Genomic DNA, 8,667 nt, shown 5'->3' on the forward strand with positions numbered 1-8,667 from the left:
AAGCTGTCTTTAAATTTGGGCTGAGGGCCGTATCTGGACTGTGCTGGTCCTGGTCCCACAGGCAGAACAGCCCTCCCTGTTCGAGAGCTGAGGGATGGAGTTTGGCCAGGCTCACAGAGAACAAATTCCAGCAACTCCACCTCCCCTCTCCTTCAACCATGCATTGCACAATAAATCACGCTGGATGAAAAAAGGCATTCAGGCTCGGGAAATGCTTCCCAATTATGCAGCATCCCCGTTGTGCTTCTTCTAGTCTAACCTTGGGTAAATAATTCTTTATAATCAATTAATAATCAGAGTCACCTTCATATAAACCTGAATTTGTAAAAAAAAAAGAAAAAAACAGACTAGTGTAGTCCATGCCAGGGAGATGGGTGAGTGATCCCTTGGTTTATAAATAATTATCTAACGTAAAACTATTGGCATTTCTAAATATTAACACGTTACCAGGAGGTTACACAGCCACTGCTGTTTAACAGAGGCAATACTGTTAATAGTTATGGGGCCTTGGGCTGTTCCCTGAATGATGGAGATGAAGCAGCACTTCAATGGATGATTCAGACCTTACTGCTCTGTAGCAGCAGCTGAAGGCAGGTCAGTTGGTGTCCATGTTCCTCATTTAAGCATCTCGGTGAAAGACCTACGCTTAGACGGGGCAACTCAGGTCCCAGTGAGCTGGTGCTGTGAAGAAAACCAGTAAACTCTGTTTTGTTGGCTACTGCAACCAAACAGCATCTTTGTCCTGGCTTTGGCTTTTCGGTGTTGCTCCTCCTTTGGTTTCCTTGTCATAACCCTCCCCAGATCACCTCTCACAGGTTATATTGGAGGAGCAGAGCTGGCACCTGCCCTGCAAAGGGCTCCCACAAGTGCACTTTTCACTAAAGCCTGGTGAGTTCATACTATTTCCATATGTATTTCTGGCCAGTGCACAGAACTTAGAAGACTGGTTTATAACTGCCCTAGAGACTGCACGCACATGGGCTGTGCGGGTGAAAAATGTAGGCAAACACCCATAAATTTGTTGGGGGCACTTCCAGAAAGCTGGCTGCTTGCTCTATGCTTTGGGTCTTGAAAGCGCTCAGGGAGACTCTTCATTGCGTAATTCAAATACAGATTCACTTTTTACCAAACATGGAAAACTTCAGCTCTTGTCCATGTAAATAATAGATGTCACCCATCTCTATACAGTTCTGCTCCGGCACGGGATATGGGGCTTTTCCCAGTGGTTTTTGCTCCAGCCCTGAATCATTAAAGCACTTCCCTGCCCGCCTGTGCGGGACTGCCCCGGCGTGGCACTCAGCGTGTTTGGGGGTTGAGGTACGTGGTGGGAGGCGACTCACCGCGGCACACCGGCATCGGTACAGGGAGAAAGAGCCATGCCCTGCATGGTGGGCGCGCAGCCCGCTCCCCGGGGAGCCGCTGCCTGATCCATCCAGATGAACCATCGCGCCTGGAGGTCAACCAACACCGACCAGACTGCGGGAGCCCACAGCAACCACCATCCCGCAACAGCAAGCCGGCGCCGGGTGCGTTACCCACCACGTGAGACAGCGAACAGACACGAGCGGCTATTGCAAAGACGGAGAACAAGCAGGTGGAGCGGACAGACGGAGCGAGAGCAGGTCACGGATAGGCGGGGAGGGAGATCTTTGAAGGAATCTATCTGCTCTTGGGAGGACTCGATACTTACAGTCATGGGCTGCCGAGCTGCACTGGAGGCTGTGGAGGTTTGGTCCTGCACGTGTCCTCGCTGGGTCCTTTGTGGCCGGTGCCACGGCCCGCCTCCTCGTGCCCCTTGGCTCATGGGGGGGATTGAACCTGACAGGCACGGTGTGCTAAGGAGCCTGAAACCCACTCGCGAGCTGCAGCCGGTCACTTGATGCCGTAATCCTTTCCCGTTACAAAAGAGACTCTGTTGTCTTTTGCCCTGTTCCCTTCTAATCTTCTGAGTAAGCCCTGCGCGTTTATAGAGGCGGCCGGAGGAGGGGGAGGCAGGGCTGGCTGCTCCGCAGCTGCTGCTGCTAACTCCTGGCACAGCCATGGTGGCTGCCAGGAGAGAGGCATTTTTCCTCTAATTCTTTCCTGTTTGGTCCCTTTCTCCGTGTCACAATCTTACAGGAGCCCCAGGAGATTAAACAGGGCTGGAATTTTCCACAAAGGCGATAAAATGTGTCACCCTTGGGGGCTATGCAGCCCTCTCTTCCCTGGGGAAGCTCCTGTCTCCTTGGGTGGGTGAAACACCCGGCCCATGCTCTGCAAGCTCTCGGAGGATGTTTCTCTCCAACTCCTCGCTGTCTCTGCCGTCCCTGGATGCGTTTTGCCATCTCTTCCAGCTGCGGTTTGGATGCTGGGGACTTCCACTCTGTCACTGGCCCCCCAAGACTCGTTCCGTGCGTTCGCTCTCTTTTCCACTTGCTTCTGCAGCAGCTCTTGGGGGCTGTCACTGCTCTTTCTTGCATGCCGCCCTGGGAAACACAGCTCCATGCCTTTGTCCTCAAGGCTCCACCAAGCCAGAGTACCCCTTGCCTCGGTCTCTCCAGGGTCCTCAGACCCTTCTGTGCTCCCAAGCTGTCCCTCAAAATTGTGACCATCCTTCTCTTCCACCATCTCCTGCAATCTGTCCTGTCAAGTCTTTAAGACGTTCCGCTTCCAAGAGGCTCTGAATCAAGATGCTTTCTTACCAAATTAGTCTTGCTGTGACATGCACCCTTCACTGTCAGAAGGCTCCTGGGCAGCAGCCGTGTGCCCTTAGGCACAGGATTTTGGATAGCCCACAGCTCTTCCTGAGACCTCCATGCCTTTCCATCCCCTTTCTGCTCACTCCTTTGGGAAACTGTCTCTGATGCCCATAGCATCTTCCTCCTAGACACCAGTATTTCCTTCAGTCAGCTTTTGCCGAGCTGCTACAGCATTCGGTGTCCTGGAGACAAGGAGCTGCTCTGAGCCTTCAGCCAAGCCATGGCCCCCAAGCCTGGGCCCGAATTTGTATGTGTGCTCTGACCCTCCTGGTCTCCATCATTTAGCCAGCCGTGGGCCACTGTGGAGGGGGACTGTGGGTCTGACCCCTGCAGCTAAGAGCAGCTGGAGACCCAGGCTCCACGGTGAGGCTCTGTGGGGTTGCCACGTGTGGTTTTTGACTGCTTTGTTCAGCAAGGAGGCAGCAAAGTCTCCAGCGAAATGAAAAGAAGAGCTAGTTCTTGTAAGAACTTACTTTCTCTTGGGCTGGTCTATGTGCTTGTGTCTTTGACACTTGTTCAGCATCAGCAACGGGGATTGATTTGTCCAGACTGTAGGTTTCTCCCTTCTGCGTGGCTGAGCCTAGGGAAGGGGAAGTCTTCTCTGAAGCAGGTGCTGCCTGGCATCTCTCTGGTGTGGGGTTTCTGGTGCAGTCCTGGGAATTGCTGCCAACGGCGGGGAGGTGATCGTTTAAAGCATGGGACTCGGTGCCAGCATCTGAAGTTTTAATCCTGGTGTGGGCTGTAGTATGTTGGATTACCTCTGGTCCTGATTCCTCTTCGACAAAAATGGGGGGGACCAATCCTTGCTTCTTCTACCTGGCACCAAAAGCACGGAGATCTCCTGACTTTGGCTAGTCTCTGGGTAGAAGCTGCTCTGTATCGGATCGCGTGATAGCAGATGTGGGCACACATCTGGTGGGAGCAAGTTACAACATCTGGCCATGCGATTGGGAGGCTGCCACACTACGCGTTGGGAGAACGTGCATAGTTGCAGGGGGAAGGGATGGACCCAGAGCACTTGGCCTTTCCAGAGTTCCTCCCGCACGAACACTCTGCATCTCTGGGTGTGCTGCAGCTCCCCGGAGCCCCGCTGCCAGGGATGCCTTGCTCTGGGTAGGAGGGAGGGCAATGCAGAAGAGAAAAGGCAGCACGATGCTTCTGCAGCGTGAGATACGGCCCTGGCGAGAGAAGCAGGGGCACGTGGAGGGCGGCTGGGAGATTCTCCGGTCAAGGTGTGGAACTAGATAAGGGCTCTTGTCAGCGGCCAGAGGCTAGCGAGTGCGGGGTTGCCTCAGTGGCCCAACCACAGCAAACTCATCATACTGACTGAAGGAGCACGCCTTCTGTCATGAGCAGCCCCGGCCACCGCAGTGGGAGAGAGATGTGTCCACCAGGACCAAGGCACCCCAGCTGTCCTCCCTTTCCAAAGCCTTGCCCTGGGCGAGCAGTGAGGCAGGGGTGATGTTTCAGACCCTGGTGTGGCTACCCCTGCGTGAGTGGCATCTTCCTGGGATCTGTCAGGAGCCAGGGTGCCCAGGTTTTGGTGAGGCTCCGGGACAGTCTTGTCCCTCAGAGGTGTACTGACTGTGTCGTCTGCTCTGTTACGGGGCTGGGCTTGCTACGAGGTCCCTGAAACTTTGTTCCTAGGTTGCAGCTTCTCCCAAAAGGCCTTTTTATGGCCAGGATCACAGGGCTGGGGCGGGGTCCCCAAGCGATTCAGGATCATGACAACGTCTTGAAATACCAAAGAGCTCTGTGAATGGGCATACGAGCTGGGAGAGCACAGGGATGGACCCTCTCTGAAGGCGAGGTGGTCCATGCAAAGGCCCTGCTCCATGGTTTAGTCCTCTGCTTTGGGGATGTAACCAGAGAGAAGGAATTAGCGAGTTCATGACGGTCTCAGTGCCTGAGCCCTCATCCCCATACGTGGCAGGGGGACAAAAATGATGCGGGTGAGACGTTTGCTGGAGCTGTTCAGGTGCCCCTGGGGACTAACATGAATCAGGAGAACCTCCTCTTTGTGGAGGGATGTTCTGGCATCTGGGGGACTCTGCTGCCCTCCTCTGAGAGCAGCTCAGCCAGCAGCTCCTGTGGTTCGGAGCTGCTGGTAGGACTGCATGAAATATTTGTGGAATTTAATATGAAAATCAGTAACTGGGGGGGGGGCTACTGGCATGGCAGCGCTGCTTGGGTCTCTTTTCACGTCCCCTGTGGCCTCAGGCCTTGAGGAAGGTGCCAGTCTGCCAGTCTGAAAGTCTGCCTTGCACAGAGGCAGAGGAGGGAGCAAGGAGGTGCTGACATCCATCCTCAGTCTCACAGTCCTGGAATCATTCTCATTTTCTCCATTTTACAGATAAGGAGATTGAGTTACTGTGACGGGATGCAAATCCCTGCTTTGGGAACCCCAAAGGGCCACTCTCTGTGCTGAGTTAGCTACAGCTGTCTGGGAAAGACACGGTGCCCTGCTTGCTGTCTCCTGGAGAATAACCAGTGCTTTTCTCAGAACGATGCTGTGGGTCCCAAAGCTTGGCGAAATCGCTTTCCCTTCTCCGGTTTCAGTGCTGAGACAGACACAGAGGCGGCTGGCATCAGGGGTGTCTCTCAAACTGACATTCTTCCCTGGAATCTGGTGTAATAAAAAAAAAACAACCCACGGTGGAAAGTGTCTGAGGAGGTGCTGTTTTGCACAGAGAGCATTTACTCCGAGGTTTGAGCTGGCCATGAGCGTTTGGAGGGGATGCAGTGACCACTGGTGCTTTCGTGAGGACCCCCAGACTTGTTGCAGGGTTCGTCACAGATTCTGTGCCACCCTGGGGGGGGGTCCTGAGAGCTGGGGGCACACTGAGGGTGCTGCCTATACCCCCACGTGGCACTCAAGCTCAGTGTGGTGATTTCTTTCTTTGAGGGCTATGTGCTGCTCTGCCGTAGGGAGGGGTAACCTGCTGCTCTAGTGGTAAAACCCCATCCCTGCCAGCTCTGCTGCTTTTTACAAGTGTCTTTTTTTTCCATCTCTGATTTTTTCAGAGATTTGGGGGTTTTTTTCCCAGCTCTGTGGCAAATCAAGAGCCATCTGCTAGCGGTAGGCTCCCTACTCCTGGGAGGCGGAGTTGGCATGTGAGTGTGTGTATAAGCAGCCGTTCGGGATGGCACGGAGCAAGCTGCGGGATGCCTGGGAATCCTGGGCAAACAGCTCGGTACACAGACAGACTGTAACTCACTGGGCTTCTTTTTTGCCATTACTGCCTGACACATCTAGATACGTCTTTGCCCAGGAGGGATCAGCAGTGTATGAGCACTACATCTCCATTGCTTTGAGGTTGCAGTGCCAGGCTCTGTGTCTCCCTGCAAATCCGAGCACCGATCTCTGTCTGACCTTCTGCATTTTATTCTTCAGGGGCCTGGAGGGTGACAAACCTCCCCCTCTTCCTCTGATGTTGCATAGTTCAGTTTGTACAGACGTGAAAAGGAGGGAAGAGTCCTTAGCAACGTCCCCCTCTTCTTGCCTTAGCTGCCATGGTGGGGATTAGGTTCCAGAGGGAGGACCAAATGCGTTGGTCCTGGGGGTCACTTCTAGGGACTGCCTGCTGTCTCCTGGCAGATGTTGTGGGGAGGATGCAGGACTAAGAGGTTTCTGGGTGGATAAATCAGCCAGCAGAAAGGAAGACCTTCCTAGAAAGCTGAGGGACGGTCCTTTCTCCGAATTTCCCAGCTGCTCTTCTTCCTTTTCCATCTGGTGTCTCATCCCTTGGGTTCAGGCTGAACCCTTCCCTCAAAGGATGCTGCTGAGCGTGAGGTCGCTCCCTGTGCGCTGCCTGCAGCTGAGAGCCGGCAGGAACAGCGGTGTTTCTGGTGGATCTCTGCGCCGTGCCCCAGTGCCACTGCTCTTGGCAGCATCCGTCTGAGCAATGCGGTGCCGCTGCCCCATGCGAGCCCCTCCTGCTCTTCTAGCTCTCAGTCAGGAGCGGAGCATTATGCTTTTTCAATCTTTTACCCCGTTGCCCTGGCACGGGGGCTGCGCTTTGTTGGGTGGTCAAGGCAGATCCCCTCCGTGAAATCGGAGATCTTAGACCCAGGGATCCCCGAGGACCGTGGCTGAAGCCCTGCCAGCCAGTTGAGCAAACACGCTGCGCAGCTGGCCGAGACAGGCGAGAGGGAGGGGAGCGAGTGGGTGGGTGAAGCCTGGAGTTTTAGGCCATTTGTTTTCATTCTCATTTTCACGGCAATAACATCTGGGCTGGGTTTGCTGGGTCAGGGGTGTACTCCTGCTTTCCAAGCTCTAAGATAATCCCTGTTCCTTCTTCCCTTCCCAGTCTGGGTCTGTTTTTTTCTTTTTTTCTTTTTTATTTAATTGTAGTAAGATCTGAATCCGTGAGCAGACAAGAGGAGGCTTGAGCCCTTGCCCATGACTGAGAAGCATCTGTGCTGGGCAGGGTGTCCTAGCTGAGAGCTGCTTTTGCTCTGCAGGGTGGTCTTGCGCCTTGTTTGAAGCAAACTCGGGATTTTGAGTCCTGCTCTTCATTTACGACCCATTCAGAGGAAGATGTGGGCACTCCGGGAGGGAATATGAAGGATCGGGATGATGTGGAAGCAGAGAGCTTGCTGTCTACAGGAGGCAATCAGGACCACCAGAAACAGAGCCCACCAAATGGGAGGCTCTGCTTTGCTCTGGTGGTTTCCCAGTTGCTCAGTACATGTGCGCTGGTGTCTGCCTCCACATAGCCTGGGCTGAGAGGAGCTTGCTGGGGAACGGTGTGGAGGGGCTCCAGAACCAACAGGGCTCTGCTCAGGGTGCTGGAGGAGCGGTTCAGGGTGGAGATGCAGAGCTGGTTCAGAGGACTCCATGGGGTGCCACCAGTGTATCCCCGCGTCTGAGAAACCCAGAGGAAGGACTCGGGGGGGGGGGGGGGTCCTTTCCTTTGTGAAACAGCCGTAGGGAGCAAAGGACCTGACTGGACCTGACTCTCAAGAAGACACAGAAAGCAACAGCAAGATGATGCTTTGCCTGGAGGAGGTGGGAGGATGAGAAGGAAAAGGTGAAGCATCGCGATGGTCAGCAAGCTGGATCTGCAGGAGGGGTGTGAGAGCGCGGGGGGCGAGTAGATACAAGTGACAGAGCAAAGGCAGTGGAAGTGGGGAAGGAATGGGGGGGGGAGAAAGGGTGACTGAAAATGCCTGTGGCAGTGGGGAAGTACCATGTCAGGGCCTTCACAACAGGTATGTGCCGTGCTGGGAGCCTTGCGGGAGGCAAAGGGGCTTTTACGGCACTTCATTGCCCAGAGGGCAATGGTTTATTCAGCTTCCGTGAAGTGTAAATGGAAAACAACGTGGGAGAGAGCAGGGTACTTCCGTGGCGTGAGACGAAGGTGCCGGGTTAGAGCTTCCAACTGCACCCAAACTGCAATGTTTCCTGGTGGTTTGTTGTCTCTTCAAACCAGAGGTGGGAGCTGGGTCTGCGTCTCACCAGCTGCTGGGATGGACACATTGGGACCCTCCACAACACGGCCTGGGGCAGAGCCAGCCTTGTGCAGAGGGCATGGAGAAGGCAGCAGCTTTTCCTGCCTCGAGGCGGCTTCCATGATAACCCTCAGCTTGGCACCGATGTGTGTGGAGTTCTGCTCCGCTGGGCCAGGCCATCCACCTGGTTACGGAGAAATCTCGGGGTCTGTCCGGGCTTCCTCAGTAGCTCTGCCTGTCCTTTGGGCTTGGGAGCGCAGGGGAGCATGTGCCACTCTCACCTTCCAACCAGTTGTTTTTGCAAGTGGCTGGGATTCAGCATCTCCAGCACAGCCCCTCTTCATGCTTCCTGCCTGCATTATCAGTGCTCAGTCTTCCTGCCTTTGTTGGATCCTGGAAGTTCTACCTTTCTAATCTGAGGACCCTCCGTCCCTGCCAGCCAGGCCTTGGGAGTTAATAATTACATAGACTAATT

Source organism: Opisthocomus hoazin, chromosome 7 (genome assembly GCF_030867145.1).
Source record: "Opisthocomus hoazin isolate bOpiHoa1 chromosome 7, bOpiHoa1.hap1, whole genome shotgun sequence".
Classification (NCBI taxonomy): domain Eukaryota; kingdom Metazoa; phylum Chordata; class Aves; order Opisthocomiformes; family Opisthocomidae; genus Opisthocomus; species Opisthocomus hoazin.